The sequence below is a fragment of the Lissotriton helveticus genome, chromosome 5_1 (assembly GCF_964261635.1).
Source record: "Lissotriton helveticus chromosome 5_1, aLisHel1.1, whole genome shotgun sequence".
Classification (NCBI taxonomy): domain Eukaryota; kingdom Metazoa; phylum Chordata; class Amphibia; order Caudata; family Salamandridae; genus Lissotriton; species Lissotriton helveticus.
The window spans coordinates 2001208024-2001224713 of NC_136065.1; the positions used below are offsets into that span (position 1 = coordinate 2001208024).

Genomic DNA, 16690 nt, shown 5'->3' on the forward strand with positions numbered 1-16690 from the left:
GCATCCCATATTTAGGGAGACAAGAATAAGGTTCTAAACCTGTGCCTTTCAGTTTGTATGCAGCTCACTGTGCTATAGTGGAAGGATTGTAACTGATGAACTCCAACTAATATCTGTGACAAAAGCAATAACCCAAAGAGTTATCCACCTGAAATACTGATCTGGGTTCTGCATGTTACACGTTCAGCTTTGCAGCAGGAACATTAACCCTACATGCTACTTTATCACAAGTCAAAAGTATGACTAGACAAAATGTCTCCAAGTGCATTCACCAACATGACGTTTAAATTATCCTCTGAAAAAATGCCATGCACACAAAGATCTTCGCAGCTACTCTTATCTCGCTTCTGCCTGTCCTGCAAAGAGTGCCCAATTGAGCTTGGTGTGTGGTGCTGCGGCACCGGTTGCACTGCCCTGAAGCAGATCTGCCTGCTGGGGTCTACAGCAATGGTGAACTCTGCACCACGGCTGGGGTCTGCACCAGTACTGAGCTCTGTATTGCTGCTGAGCTCTTTACTGCTGCTGGGATCTGTAGTAGTTTGAGTTTAAAAGTATTTCTAGAGCGCACGTACACCCAGCGGTTTCATGGCGCTTGGCGTAGTACTTCTGGGTTCTGGAGCATTGTTGGCATCTGAGGTGCTGCTGAGATCTGTACTGATGCTGGGGTCTGTAGCACTTTTGGATTTGTAGCACTGCTGGGATCTGTAGAGCTGCTGGGATCTGTAGAGCTGCTGGGATCTGTAGCGCTGCTGGGATCTGTAGCGCTGCTGGGATCTGTAGCGCTGCTGGGATCTGTAGCGCTGCTGGGATCTGTAGCGCTGCTGGGATCTGCACTGATGCTGGGGTCTTTAGCACTGCTCCGGGTCTACAGTACTTGTGGGTTTTACAGCACTGCAGGAATCTGTTGCACTTCAGGGTTCTACATGGCTGTTGGAGTCTCCACTACTGCTGATGTCTGCTCTGCTGCTGGGTCTGTCCATTGTTAGGCAGTACACTGCTGCTGGGGTCTGCACTGCTGCTGGGGTCTGTAGCACTGCTAGACCTGTGGTGACTGGTCATGGAGCTCCTGGTATAAAACTGTCATTGCAGTCCTTAGAGCCCCTGGGCCGAATCAGAAAACATTTTTGGCTGATGTTATTTCATATCCTTGGTGGTAAGTTAAGGCAGTGCTTGGTACAAACATCATCTACCACCATATTATGAAGGAACGTTTCTGGATGTCCCAATGTGTCACATTAATGTTTATGCATATTTGTTGTGTGTTATTTTGTTGTGGTGGTGATGTGTTCTGTTCTTTGTGCTGCCTTGTTTTTGTGCTGCACTACTGCATTGCAATGTTATTGTGTTATGTGGTTGTTGTGTTGCATTCTGCTTTGTTGTGTTGCGCCATCATGTTTTATTTTATGTTGCCTTGTGTATGCTATTGTGCTGTATACAATTTTTAAATGCCGTTACATTTCCAGACAAAAACAACATATGCTTTTAACTTTCCCATACTAAGCAACCAGCCACGACTGGCTGAGGTAGTAAAATAGCGCTGCTCCATGTCTTTAACAATTTCTGACACCAGTCAGGTAAAAACTGTGGCGGAGACTGCGTCTTAAATACGTACTTGCAGGTTTCACTCTATGGTGTATGGCCCACCTCTCTAAGGAGCCCTTTACTCTATCCTCTCCCTCTAGAGTTCCTCTCTCTGCACAGCCCTCTACTCACTTCATAACGCCATACACTTCCTGCACTCTCTACACAACCTTGCAGTGCCGCTGAGACCAGGGATGTGAGAGATGCTGCAGGACCCCCAGATATATTGAAGAAGTTCAAATGGACTATAGGCAATATTTACATTTATTGTGTTTTCAAACACTGGCATCAGTTTGTTCGTTTTCCTTTATCTTACTCTAAAGCCTACATGATATACTTTAACCAGCGTACAAGTGTGCATGAAAAGAGAAGGATACAGTACTTCAGGGATTTACTTCTCGTAAAAAAACTTTGTTTTCAAATGTTTCACAAGCAAGCAAAAGCCACATTGTCACCTTGATACTTCACCCTAAAATGTTATAATAGTTTTTGGATGGTCTAAACATATTAAGCTTACTTTCTGTAATACATACAATATAAAATCATGTTGATTTATTTCTCCATTTAACTGTTTATTTTTAGGTCTCGCCTTGCGCAGCGCGCATGCATTGCTCTTGGAGAGGGCCTCTGGTGAGCACTGCAGACTTTCATAAACCTTTCTGAAAGCCTGTGCGTCTGCTTGTCAAATTCTATTGGCCTTTGCGTGTGGCTTTCAAAAATTGAAAGCCTAAAATTGGTCAAATGTAGGTACATGTCCCGCCTTCTCTCTAAACGTTAACTCCCCTGGCCTGGCAGGGGTGGGGGAATCATATCGCCAGACGCCCGAACCATGCAGTTTTCATCAATGGGCAAGAAGATTTAATGTCTATTTTGTTTGACTGACTAGTAGACATTAAATCACATACATAAAACAGGCTGCAGGCACTCTGGGGCTCACAGCCAACCAGAAAAGCTTGACGGGAGCCTTTGGAGGCCTCTGATTTGCTAGCAGCTGGGCTCTGGGCAGCGATTGGCTGAGGGAGTGAAACGCCACTCAGTCTCAGCAAGCTGTTGTTCCTTCGCCGCCGCAAGGAAATTCATTCAGGTAAAGTAAAAAAATAAGCACTGCCGTAGTGCTTGCCATAACACTGCACTGCTAGAGTGTTCAAAAGTGTTCTATTTTACTCAGCTTGCAGATCGCTCTGAAATTAGAACTGGTGCGTCTGCTGTCATGGACCGTGTCTAATGATATGCAGCTTGTGGCTGCAGAAAGCGCGGGGTCTCATTGCTGCTATTGGAGCATGACTGAGACAGCATAAAACGCGGGGCACAGCGCTGAAGCAGAGGGCCCACTAAAGCTGCAGGACTGGGGGATCCGAAATAAGATGAAACTCGACCCAGCCTGACCAAGGGCCTGGGAGAGAGACTGCCGATTGATCGGCCTGGAGACAACAGAGTATTGGAAAAAAGCTGCAGTGGTCTCAAGTCTTAATGGCAAATTCGACTGCCTTGAATTATTGTTGCCTGACTGGCCGTTACTCTGGTGCATGCCACTGCCCCGAGTTTTTCCATTTATTTCCCAGCCGTCCCTCCCTTTGTGCACTCCTTGCTACTCTTCTCCTCGGCATGGGCCAAATGTTTCATTTCAACCCAACCCAGGGCCCATTTACCTGCAACGTTCAGAGTGGGTGGCAGTTTTTTTGAGGTGCGACAGGACGTGGACTGGGTGGAATACTGAGCATACAAGATAACAAGTGGTGGGGGTAGGTGGGGCAAGGGTGTATTGTTACCAAAGGAAAAAGGCAATAATAGGGACATTAGCTGGAAAGCAGCTTACGAAGACTGAGTGCGAGAAATTTAAAGATTGCTGACTGGGTGGTTTTCGGTGCTGTAGGTTTTAAGGTTTATGGGATAGATAGTCGTTCTCGTGTATTAGCGTGGCCTTTGGCATAGTCTGTGAGGCGTTGCAGAGCTATGATCTTTGTTAGCGCAGGCCGGCCTGTATCATTAAAATTGTTATTTTTACACATAACAATTCATGTCCCACCCAACGGCTAGACTCCGTTTATGAGAGTGTAGGATCGCAGTGACTACAGTTTAGCGCTGTAGTGTCTTGCACAATAATGACACTTACTTATGTTTCATGGAGCTTTATTCTGTGCCTCCTTACTCGTCCCTGTCCCTACTCTAACTGCCTTCTTCCTTCGTCGGCTCCTCCTCTTCCTCTCTCCCCCTAACTCCACCCACCAATCAACTAGACTGCACACAACCTTACATCTCCCCCTTTGTCAGTAAAATGGAAAAGAAAGTCTAACTTGGTCATAGTTCTTCAATCAACCGCACAGGTCGTTGAATGTCTCGCCTGGGTCGTAGGACTACACCTGTCCCAGGATCAGTTTCGGCATGTGTCTCTGCTCTCTGTACCGCAGCTGTATTATTAGATTCCTCTATGTCCAGTCTCTCAGTCATTTTGTGAAGTGCATCTCTGACGGTAGGAGTACATCTTTGGAAGTGCGACACGTTCCTGGTAATTCTCCTATTTTTTGATTCAGCAGTTAGCATTGTGCCCTTTTGTTGAGTGATCACAAGAGATTCAGCCCTGAACTTGCAATCAGTCTTTCTTTGCTGTTCTTGCTTAACCAGAACACAGTCTCCTTCTTGCGAAGATGAAGACCGAACTCTCCTCCGAGTGTCAGCGTAAGACTTCATCTTGTCCTTGCGCCCTCAGTCAGCTACTACTACTTCTTCGTGTGTTCTTGTCGGCGACACCGGTCGCAGGGCTCCTTCCCAGATGGGTATACGTGTTCTGATAGGTCGTCCCAACATGAGGGTGGCAGGACATTTCCCCGTAGTGGCATGAGGTGTTGTACGATACGCCCTCAGAGTCTCGTTGAGAGCCACTTGTAAGTCCTTTTTGTCACAGGTGGCTTGCTGGAATGTCTTTTTCAACGTTGCCATAAAACGCTCCACCATGCCGTTGGCCTGAGGCCAGAGGGGAGTGATCTTACGGTGTCTAAAATTTAAATGCTTTGCAAACTCTTCAAACTCACGTCCATTGAAAGGGGGCCCATTGTCTGTTTTGAGTTCTTTAGGAACACCCCAGGCCGCAAACACTTCATCCAACACAGCAATGGTGCTGGTGGCACCAGTAGAGGGTACAAATTGAGCTATTGGGAATCTGGAGTACTCGTCCATTATCACTAGGACATATTTGCCTGACTGAAGGGGTCCATAGAAGTCCATGGCCAATTCCTGCCATACACCACTGGGTAGCTTCGACATGTGCAGGGGTGCTGGGGGATCTCCCGAATTGACCAGCTGGCACTGAGGACAATCCTTAGGAGCGAGTTCCACCATCTGGTCGAGTAGCGGGAACCACACTTTCTCCCTAAGTGCCCTTTTTGTAGCTACCACTCCGCGATGACCTTCATGGGCTAAGTTGATGATACCCTGGCGAAGTTGCATCGGGATGACGATCCGTTGGTCCCTCAGTAGGAGCCCCTCTGAGGTGGCAGATAGTTCTTCACTTATGTGTTTGAAGGCCTGCATCTCTTGTCGGGCCTGTGTGTCACACCCTTCGTCTTCACTGTCGTGGCGCCATCGGTTAGTTTTCAATCGGCGCATCACCCTTTGAAGAATGTCATCTCGATCAGTGGCATCACATATGGCTTCTAAGGGAACCGCCGGTGGTCTGGCATGGTCCACAACAAAATGAATGTACTCTTCGGCCACAGATGAACATGACGCCTGTGATGCTTGAGGGTGCCTGGACATATAACCAGCTGGATTTGCTGATTTTCCAGGTTTGTGCACTATCGTATAGGTGTACTCTTGTAAACGCAAACCCCAGCGCTCAATTCGAGGTGGCATTTTAGCTCTGGGATTTCCGAAGATGGTGACTAGTGATTGATGGTCCGTCACTAGTGTAAAGTGCTTCCCATATATGAAAATGTGAAAGTGCTTGCACGCCCATACAACCGCGAGACTCTCCTTTTCTGGTTGGGAAATAAGCCTTTTCTGTGTCTGACCGACTTCTGCTGGCGTAAGCCACGATATGCCTCTGGTCTGTCTCATTGTCAAACTGAGACAATATTGCACCCAATCCTACCGGGCTAGCGTCCACAGTGATCTCAGTTTTCCGCTTGGGACTGAAATATGCCAGGTTACCTGCTGATTCGACAGCCTGTTTGATTTCTCTAAACGCCTGCTCGCATTGGGGAGTCCAGTTGAATGGCTGTCCTTGTTTGGTGAGGGATCGTAACGGGTGACTGATGGTGGCATAGCCCTTTATATATCTGGCGCAATAGCTGGTCATTCCCAGAAAAGAACGGATGTCACTCACATCTTGCGGACTCTTGGTGTCATTCAGGGCTGTCACTTTGTCTGGATCAGGCTTCATTCCCGCTCGGGAAAACACATGACCGAAGAATTTGAGAGTGGATTGATGAAACTCACACTTGTCTTTGTTGAGGGTGAGGTTGGCTTCTAGGAGGGCATGGCACACTCGGTCTAGTGCATTGTCATGTTCTTGGACATTCGAGCCATATATCAGAATGTCATCACTATAGTTTAGTGTATTTGGTATGTGCTGGATGGTCTGGTGGATGGCCTCTTGAAAGATTTCCGCAGCAAATGAAATGCCAAAACGGAGTCGCTTGTAGCGGAATAGACCTAAATGAGTGGCAAATGTTGTTATGTACCGTGACTTCTCGTGAAGCTCCAGTTGGTGGTACCCTTTATTTAAATCCAGTTTGGAGAAGACTCTGGCACCATTCAGTGATTAGATCATGTCACTCAAGTGGGGTCCTGGGTGACCATCCCTCTCAATGGCTGTGTTTGGAAGCCGCATATCTACGCACAAGCGCACCTTATTGGGCATGCCCTTCTTTAGTACTATGACTACAGGTGACACCCATGGTGTCGGCCCTTCCGTTCTCTCGATAATGTCCGCCTGTAGCAGCTCTTGAATATCATCTTCCACCTCCTGTTGAAGGTGGAAAGGCACTCGTCTTGGATGTTGTGCGGCAGGAGGTATCCGTTCATTGATGTGTAACTGGATCTGACATTTGTTCATTTTCCCAAGCCCTGTAAATAATTTGGGAAATTTGTGTATAATGTCCGGATCATCACTTACTCTATATAAAATCTCAACCAGCCGAAGACGCTCCGCAGTGGGCAGACTGAGGAGACAATCTGCTTCTGGACCTTCAATTACATGAATGTATGCCGGCACAGCAGTGTCTTTGTGCTTGAGAGTTGTTTCGAATTTCCCCAGGCAACAAAGAGGCCTTTTTGACATCCACGTGAATACTCTTACATAAGCTGGGCTCAGTGTGGGTGGTGGTTTCATCTTGTTGTATTCAGTCACAGGGATGTAATTCAGTGAGGCCCCACTGTCCAATACAAACTTGGTTGGGTGAGTTCCTACACTTATGTCTTTAACTGATCTGGGTCTGCTACCATGCAGGCATACTCAATGGTATATCTCGAGTCTCGAGAAGTCGACCTGGATCCTCTAGACGGGGACCTTCTCTCCCACTGAGACCGGCGAGACGCTCTGCTGGAGTGTGAGGAGCCAGACGATGACTCTGGTCGATCTTGGACGGCCTTCACATGATGCCGCCGGGTGTCAGGACGAGACGCCTCAACGTCTCCTTCATCCTTTCCTTTCGATATTCTCCACACATGGCTTCAAAGTGGTTTTCTCGTCCGCATTTTCGACACCGCTGACCGAGTGCTGGACATGTATCAGTGTGTGGAAAATCGTATCCACATCGATAACATTTGCGGGGGCGGTCTTGTTTCTTGTCTCCACGGCGAGACTCATGACATCTGCGCCCTGTGTAATGTTGACGGGACGATGCCCTTGAAGTTCGATGTCGGTCTCGAGAACGTCTTCGAGTGTCCTTGGCTTGCACACGATGCAGTTGTTCCTGCCTCTCACTATGTCCTGCCTCCATTCTTTTGGCGTGTTCCTCTGCTTGATCATATATTCGGGTCATCTCCTCAATCTCGTCGAGTGTGACCTTTCCGCAGCAGTCTCCTTCAGAGAGTTTCCGACTGGCATGCTTCAATGATCCGCAGTCTTATAGCGTCCTCTGTGGGGAATGTGTCGAATTCACAATACCGAGACTGTCGTCTCAGTCTCATTATCAACGTACTCCTCAATTCCTCTTTTTCTTGACGAGCCTGATGGAACATGTACCTTTCATAGTCCACATTTCTCTTATGTAAAAATCTCTTGTTCAGGGTATCTCGCACCTTGACGTATGATCCAGTTTCAGGGGGCGGCAGCTCCTTGATGATCTTACTGATTTCTTTCCCCACAAGATTGCGCAACGCAATTAACTTCTCTTCTTCATCCGTGACCTTTGAGCCCTTCATATAGTCCTCAAAGTCCTCCAACCACTCCTCCCATCGAGGACCCATGCCTCCTCCAGCTATGAGGGCTAGTGGTTCAGGAGTACGCAGGTATGACACACTGAACGTGCCTGGCGTGACTGCTGCCGCATTCACTGCATTCCTGTGTGGTGACGTCGACATCTTTGATTCCCGTGCCTTTGCTTTGGCTTATGTTTGTCTGTTGCCTTTGCTCGTGCTTGTTGTCTTACTCCTGTTGCATTTACTCGTGCTTGTTTGCTTTTGCTCGTGCTTTTTCTATTTTCTTCTCTTGCATGTGCTTGCTTGTTTTCTGTTGTCTTTGCTCGTGCTTGTTTATTCTTGCCGTTGCCTTTGATCGTGCTTGTTCGCTATTACTGTTGCCTTTGCTCGTGCTTGTTGTCTTTTGTCCGTTGCATTTACTCGTGCTTATTTTTTCTGTTGCATTTGCTCGTGCTTGTTGTCTTTTGTCCGTTGCATTTGCTCGTGCTTATCTTTTCTGTTGCATTTGCTCGTGCTTGTTGTCTTTTGTCCGTTGCATTTACTCGTGCTTGTTATCTTTTCTGTTGCATTTGCTCGTGCTTGTTGTCTTTTCTGGTGCATTTACTCGTGCTTGTTTAATTTATTCTGTTGTTGCTGCTTGTGCTTATTTGTTTTTGCAGTGTCCTGACCTCAAAATGGCCGCTCAAGGACTTTACAGGGGATGTCTCCAGGTTGCCTGACTCTAAGATGGCCGCCGCTAAGGAAATCTCGTTTCCCACGAGATTTCAACTTCATTCGCTTCTTTCAGGCTCACTCATTCACCGGGACTCACCGGCAGCCGGTCCTGCAGACAGCAGTGCTTCCTCAACGCCTCACACACTTCTGAGCTACTGTAGCATCCAGGTGGGATCGGGGTGGGCTCCCGACTTCCTTTCTTTTAATCGCGGGCCATTTCACCGACCGTGTGCCATGTCACACGCATCCGGGGTGAGCTCCCGATTTTGGTGCGAAGCAGCGCTTGGCTTCGGTTACCTTCAGCGCTCGACCACGCTAATCAGGCAGGGCTCCAAGCGATCGATGAATCGCGGAGCTGAGGCACTTACTGCTGGCTTTTAGCTTTAGGCGGCGGCTTCAGTAGAGCACACGTGTCGCGACGGCGACTACTTCTCTCGTGCTGCCCGGGACAGGACGTTTCTCTTCATCAATTCAGGGATGGCAGGTTGCAGCATCCCACCCTCGTCGCCAGCTGTAGTGTCTTGCACAATAATGACAGACACTTACTTATGTTTCATGGAGCTTTATTCTGTGCCTCCTTACTCGTCCCTGTCCCTACTCTAACTGCCTTCTTTCTTCATCGGCTCCTCCTCTTCCTCTCTCCCCCTAACTCCACCCACCAATCAACTAGACTGCACACAACCTTACAAGCGCCCCTTCATTTTGTTCCTTCTGCAACAAAATGTTTCAATTCAGTGATGCACTCTACCTTGGGGGCCGACCAGGGCCAGCGACTGCACCGGGCGTTGACTTATGGGTAGGGCGTCCTTTTTGAAAATGTGATCATTTTAGCACCTGCTGCCTCGTTCCTGGCCCCCAGCAACTTCCAGACATCATTTAAAATGTCAAGAGCAGTCCAGCGATTAATCGGCTTCCTGGAAAGAGACCCGAGGTTTCTCTAGTGGAAAGTTTGACTCATCCTAAGGCTGCGCAGAGGGTTCAACTGCCTGCTGCTAAGAAAGTTTCGGTCAGGATGACCAAAACTCGGGATAAAGGCTGAAAGATCGGAATCAGAGCCTGACTATCCTGAACCCGCTGCTCGGGAGGATAAAACCAAAGCTGATGCCCTCCTGCATCCTGCTGGTACATCACCCAAGGTGGCAGATGCGGGCTCTGCAGTGGGACCTGAAGTTCCAGTGGGCACAGCATCAGGGCAACCTGTCCGACCACGTCCTGATTTCGGAAGGCACTGCGAGACAGCTGCAGTGGTGGCTCACGAATCGCGATTGGGTCAATGGCAGATCCCTCTCCCTTCCCCAATCGGAGCACACAGTGGAGACGGATGCGTCCCTCCTGGGATGGGGTGGCCACATGGGAGAGGCGGAGATCAGAGGCCTCTGGTCTCCGACGGAGTCCCAGCTCCACATCAACATTCTGAAGCTGTTGGCAATCCGACTTGCAGTGAAGGCATTCCTTCCAATGTCCGGGGAAGTGTAGTGCAGGTGTTCACAGACAACACCACCGCCATGTGGTATTACAACAAACAGGACAGGGTGGTGTCGTGGACCCTATGTCAGGAGGCTCTGCGCCTCTGGACATGGCTGGAACATCAAGGCGTTACACCTGGCAGTTTCTCTGAACGCCAGGGCAGACGAACTCAGCCGCCGCTGCATGATGGATCACGAATGGCGCCTGAACTCGGACGTGTGGCGCAAGGTCTCTTTCTGCAGTGGGGAGAGCCTTGGTTAGATCTATTCTCCACCGAAGAGAACGTGCAATGTCATTAGTTCTGCGCGTTGGAGTTTCCAAGGCGGCACTCGCTAGGCGATGCTTTTTGTCGCGAGTGGAGTTGCGGTCTGTTGTACGCCTTTCCGCCTACTCCACTTCTGCCCAGAGTGCTGAAGAAGATCAAACTCGTCAGGGCCCAGGTCATCCTTGTGGCTCCGGACTGGGTACGAAGATACTGGTATCCCGAGCTACTCAGTATGTCAACCGATCCCCCGATTCAACTGCCTCTTCAGGAGGACTTTCTGTTGCAGCAGCAGGGGACAGTCCTCCACCCGAACCTGTCAGGCCTCCACCTCCATGCGTGGAGATTGAGCGGCGGCAGTTGATGCCATTTGACTTGCCTCCTGCAGTCTGTGATGTCACTCTGGCAGCCAGGCATCCCTCCACAAAGACGGTATACGCCTATAGGTGGAACAAATTTGTGGCATGGTGCACAGCAAAGGCTGTGGATCCCCTTTCTGCCCCTATTTCAGAGGTTCTCCTCTTTCTTCTTTCCTTGGCCCAGCAGGTCTCGGATCTGGGCACTATCAAGGGCTATCTTTCCGCCATTTCAGCCTTCTTGAGGCTTCCTGACCAGTCTTCCCTTTTCAAGTCCCCTGCTGTAAATAGATTCTTGAAAGGCATCACGCACATGTTTCCTCCTGTTCCCTTCATGATGCCTCAGTGGGACTTGAATCTTGTTCTTACTTATCTGATGTGCGCTCCCTTTGAGCCACTTCATAATTGCCCTCTTCATCTTCTGACTCTTAAGATTGCTACAACAGGGGTGCGGCAACAGGGGTGTGTGAGGTAGGGTATGTGTGGGGATGGTTGAGAATGTATGGAACAGGGAGCGGGCACACAGTGGTAGTGTCGTAAAGACACTGACAATATGACATATTTCAAGGGTTTAGTGGAACTGGGAGTATGGTAGTGCAACCCCTGGAGACTGGATGCTATGGTCAACGTGGAGCAGCAGACAAGAAAGCAGAAATACCCGATTTTATTTTTCCCATTTGTTCCTTTGACAACCAATTTTTTTTTTTTATGTTACTTTTTTGTATTTCAAACTATCAATTCACTGCAAAAAAAAAAAGATTGTCATTTACACCACCTCCCGCCTGTCCAAAATTATACACTTCAGCTGCAGAGACCGATATAGAATCTAAACCTGGTTCTGGAGCAGTAAAACCCAATATCCCGATTGCCTTAAAGAGACGGGAACGTTTAACACAGAGGCACGTGCGCAAGACTCGTTACAAAATGTGGTCACTTGTGAAATCACGCCCGTCGCTGCTTCCTTCACTACTTGCCTTCCTCCCACCAATGGCCCTCGGACACTGCATTACAGTGGGAGCTTTATAAACGATCTCTCCCTCAAAGATACAAGCTGGTCAAAAAGAAAACAAAAGTCTTCCTCTGCCTTTCCGAACGCGCTCAGCAGCTGGTTTCTCCCCAATCACCCCACTCCCGCTGTTAAATACTTGCTGTCCTGTCCGAGCATCTCATCGCCCCACCCCTCCTCCATTCTCAGCCATTCCCCTTGCTGCTTGCTCCTGAGGGCCGCTCGTTTTAGGACTTGTGCCCTGGCAATAAGTGCTTGTGTTCAGTGAGCATGGTTGTGTACTCTGCTCTTATAATGTTGAGCCGAAGTCAGGTTCTAACCTACTTTCTCTGCTCCAAAGGAGGCACCTCAAGCCTTACGCCACACCCTTTCACATAACAGACAAATTTTTCATATTCTATACAATGAATGTCTTGTTGTTGCTTATTTATCTTATGCAATTTACAACTATTCACAAAGCCAGTAGTACTGGTATTTTTTGGTGTGCAGTTTATTAAGCACTTGTCAAATCAGGAGCAGTTGTTTGTATTCATTTTTTTTCAACATGGTGTTTACTAAAATAGAACCTCTGGGCATTATTTATTTAAACTTTCACGAATTATATTCTTTCTTTCTAATAAGTATTCGGCTGTGTGACAAGTGAAGTGGAGAGTTCTTACTATATTTACTATTGTTAGAAAAGAAACAAAAGCATGCTTTTTATTACTTTTTGTGGATGTTGTTTTTCTTCGTTTAACCATATTGTCATTTTTCTTTTCTTTTTTATACTAGCACAATTTTTGGGGAAATAAATGGAGAAACTATTGTATCCGTTCACACCACCATAGACTTCTTGTCTCAGCTATTCTTTTTTTGTTTTAGCAAGCTCTACTGGGCCCAGTGTGGTGTGTGTTGTTGGAGTGGGTGATCATGTGAGTGGGGATAATGTGCTGCATGGCTAAACACATAAGGTCCCAAAGGCGAGACCTATTGGCTATGCTAATGCTTGTTTAGGTCTGAGTTAGCTTAGACCTTTTGGTTTTACTAAAATTATATAGAACATACTTACTGTAAAGGCTTTTCAGCCAGCTCTGTTCGCCCATTTGTCTGTTATTTAGTCATTCATATTTTGTTTCTACCCGCTACAGCATTGGGTAATGGGTCATTCTACTTTAGTTACTGGCTTTACTTTGAAAGGCTGCATTTTGCTCTTTCACAAGGACCACATCCACACACAAGGTAGTCCCATCAGTGTTTTTTGTTTTTACTTCATTATTACTTTAATGTTGCCTCTGTGTTTAGAGGCCGATGTAACAGCAAGACCCTTTTGAAATGAGAACAGGGCACATTTCAGCATTTAGTTTCTGTCACCTACTAACTGTGTTGTAAATTCCTTTTAGAGTGGCCTTTGTTTATCTAATTGCGGCTAGTTCAGTTAGAGCATCAAAAACAAGGTGATGAATGGAGTGCTTGAGTTAATGGCAGCCACTGGCAAACCCTCACGGCCGCATCCCAATCCATCACTTTTCGCCCACCATGTCACCTCGATTTGGTACCAGTCAAATGCAAATCAGTCTTGACCCTGCTCCAATACGAACAATCCAGCCCGAACTGCCAGGCCCGTCCTGAACCAGAACACAAGCAACCTAGGACCGGCTTTGCCCTTACTGGGCTCAGCAACCAGCTATAGGTTGGTTCCAGGGGTACAGTGAGCTCTGGACCCATGTCTGGGCAAACCTGAAACACTTATTGTATTAAAAATAGGGTATGGATAAAATGCTTAGATTAATCTCAGCCAATCCCTCGCCCGCATCCTGATCCATTGTTTTTTACCTACCAGGCCATCTCAGTATGGACCCAGCCGTATGCAAATCAGTCTGGACCTTGCTCCTATGGTAACAGTCCAGTACACTCAGTTACTTGCAATCCAATAAAGGCTGCAAGTCCTGCTTGTTTAGTATTTTAGTTTGATTTCGATCTGACTATATCTATCTATCTGTCTATCGATCGGTCTGTCTGTCTATCTAGCTATCTGCCCTGTCTGTCACTGTAACTATCTTATCTATCTTCCACCCCTGCCTGTCAATGTAACTGTCTTATCTATCTATCTATCTAATCTTCCACGTCTGTCTGTCTGCTTATCTATTAACTCTGTCTGTCAACCTGTCTGTTTGTCTATCAACCTGTCTGTCTATCTCCCAGTGTGCCTATCTACCTGTCCGTCTATCTCCCAGTGTGCCTATCTACCTGGCTGTCTGTATAACTGTCTTTACGCCCATCTACCGGTCTTTCTTTCTGCCTATCTACTGGTCTGTCTTTCTGCCTATCTACCGGTCTGTCTTTCTGCCTATCTACCGGTCTGTCTTTCTGCCCATCTACCGGTCTTTCTTTCTGCCTATCTACTGGTCTGTCTTTCTGCCTATCTACCAGTCTGCCTATCTACCGGTCTGTCTGTCTAACTGTCTGTGTGCCTATCTACCTGTCTGTCTTTCTACCTATCTACTTGTCTGTCTTTCTACCTATGTACCTGTCTGTCTGTCTGTGTACCTACCTATCTGTCTTTCAGTCTATCTAAGTATACATCTAGCTATCCGTCCATTTATCTTTGCAACCATGTCTGTCTGTCTGTCTACCTAGCAATCTATTTAGGCAACTCTCCATATGTATGCAGCCCTCTCTGTTGAGCTCTCTTTTCTATGCAACGGTCTATTTGTCTGTCTTGTCTCTATCTTTCTCTGCCTGCCAGTCTAACAGCTCTCTCTATCTACCTTTGCAAGCCTCTCTATTCTTTCTATATTTTCATCCCTCTTTATAAAATTGCAGTGAAGATTTACAAAAAAGCACAAGCAAAGTCAAGTCTGGCAGCCAACCTCTGACCATTTTTTTAGCTGTAGTGCTAGCCAAGACATTTTGATTCTACTAAAACTATGTCTATAACATAGCTTTATAGATATGCATATTCTGGTATAATTGACGTAAGTCAAATTCAAAATACTTGTGATGCCTTTCATCTTTTATCATACACACTGCCTCTTATTAGACCTCAGTGAAATGTGTGTAGAGACTCTATTTCTTCAGCATTACAGTTTGTATACTCAGTGAGTTTAGAGATAAAACACATTTGTCCCACACAGATTACAAGGTAAAGCTGCAACACCGCACCCAAACATCTGCATTACATCTGCACAGGCTGGAGGTGATGTGGAGTTAGAAATGTGTAAAGTGTTGTGCTGTGCGATTGTATGTCATGCCTCATTGTGTAAATTGTTGATGTCTATTAGTGGCTTTTACCTCCTGATTTAGCACTGAGAAGTAATATGGAACCTTCGGACTTCTTCCCGTTTCTATTTATCCTATGTTATGTTTTTTCTATTTAAAATGTTTCCTTCCAATTGAGACATTGCACAGCAGGTAGTTACATTCTGTATTTATTATTCATATTAATACACCATTTGTATATATAGATGTATGCCTTTAAGGCATGAGACATGTTCTGTTTCTGCATTGGTTCTTTATTCCAAACAGAACTGTGCTAATGTAGCATTCTGTACTTGGAAGGCAGTTGTATCCTGCTTCATCATTTACAGGAACTTTGCTGTGCTGTTCTTCAATAAACTTCTGGAAAATACATTTTTGGGTTGATTTCTTTCAAAATTTGGCGACGAGGACCATTTACTCCTGCCAATTCTCAGCACAGGAGCGGAGTACCCAGTGAACCCATTGGATGGATTTACTTATTTTCAACTTCTTCATTTTTTTTCTATTTGGAACGTTTATCTCAAGGTACTGTACTTTTATTGATTTCAATTATATGCCGGTTCTAATATTTCAGTGTGTTTTTGAGAAACGTTGGACATTCATCCTAATTTTATGAACAGGATGAACAGAGTGTAATTCAGTTCGGCGCTTCTCAAGCCCTCCGTGTGTGATTCTACCTTTCAGCGCTTTATTTGAAATTTGCTTGCGCATGAACAGAATATCACAAGTTGACGGCGTACTCAGCATTGCAATCATCTTTTGATCCGAGTGGCTTCCAATCAGTTGACTGCGCTGTTATTTTCACAACTGCCAAAGCATTTCCTCAGTGCCTACGCTCAGCAGTCAGTTCGAGTGATTTCTATTTCACGGCGCTGGCAAGTTATAGCGGGTGCAAATCATCGGCGCATTCAATTTCAGTGATTTCAACCCCAGTTCTAACAAGTTGCAACGGTTCAAGTTATCCGTTCAGACCTACCTGCATCTTTTAATTCTTCAGTGTCCGGGCGCTCGAGAGTGTTCCATTTGTTGTTGCTTCTTTCCCGACGTGTTGGATTCCTTTGAAGCGGTGAATTCTGGGAAAACTGAGGCATTCTGGGTAGCGCTGTGCATTCTGGGCACGTATCCCAGCAACCATCGGAAGCTCTTCACGAACACGGTCCATTTTAATGAAGTTCAACTTGTTTTTATATTTTCAAGCACATCGGAAGCACTGAAATACTCAATTTTAAAACAAACTGGTAATTTCAACACTACATTATTTTTGTGCAGGTGTTTTATTCATATTTCTTTTGGGTTATACCTTATTTACTTTAGTGCTCATATTGCATTCTGTTTGTTCATTTATATTTCTGGTAGTTATTATAGTGTGTTATATCTACTGCATATGTTAGAAATTGTTTATCTCAATTTATTTAATTTATTTTTAAAAAAAATGCAGTTTGATCCCCCAGCTAAGTTTTTGCAAAACAAAGGTGACCCTCCAATGCCATGGTCTAGATGGAAAGAAGAGTTCTTTAATTATATGAAGGCTATTGATGGGGAGAGAATGGGGGCTGAAAGAAAGAAAAGCATATTACTTCATTGCCTTGGTTCAGAAGGACAGGAAATGTTTAGAACATTACCACAAAGTATTGCACGGCCTGGTGAAGGTGATGCTCTAAATGTGTACGTAGACTTGAAAAACGTTTTAAACCTACAGCCAACATC

At 46.2% G+C, this 16690-nt stretch overlaps 1 protein-coding gene across 2 annotated transcripts in view; it reads left to right on the plus strand.

The window, feature by feature from the left end:
- LOC144756158 (E3 ubiquitin-protein ligase TRIM39-like) overlaps nucleotides 1-16690 on the plus strand; it is a 218696-nt gene that overhangs the window by 143739 nt on the left and 58267 nt on the right. The gene's annotated exons all lie outside the window — the stretch shown is intronic.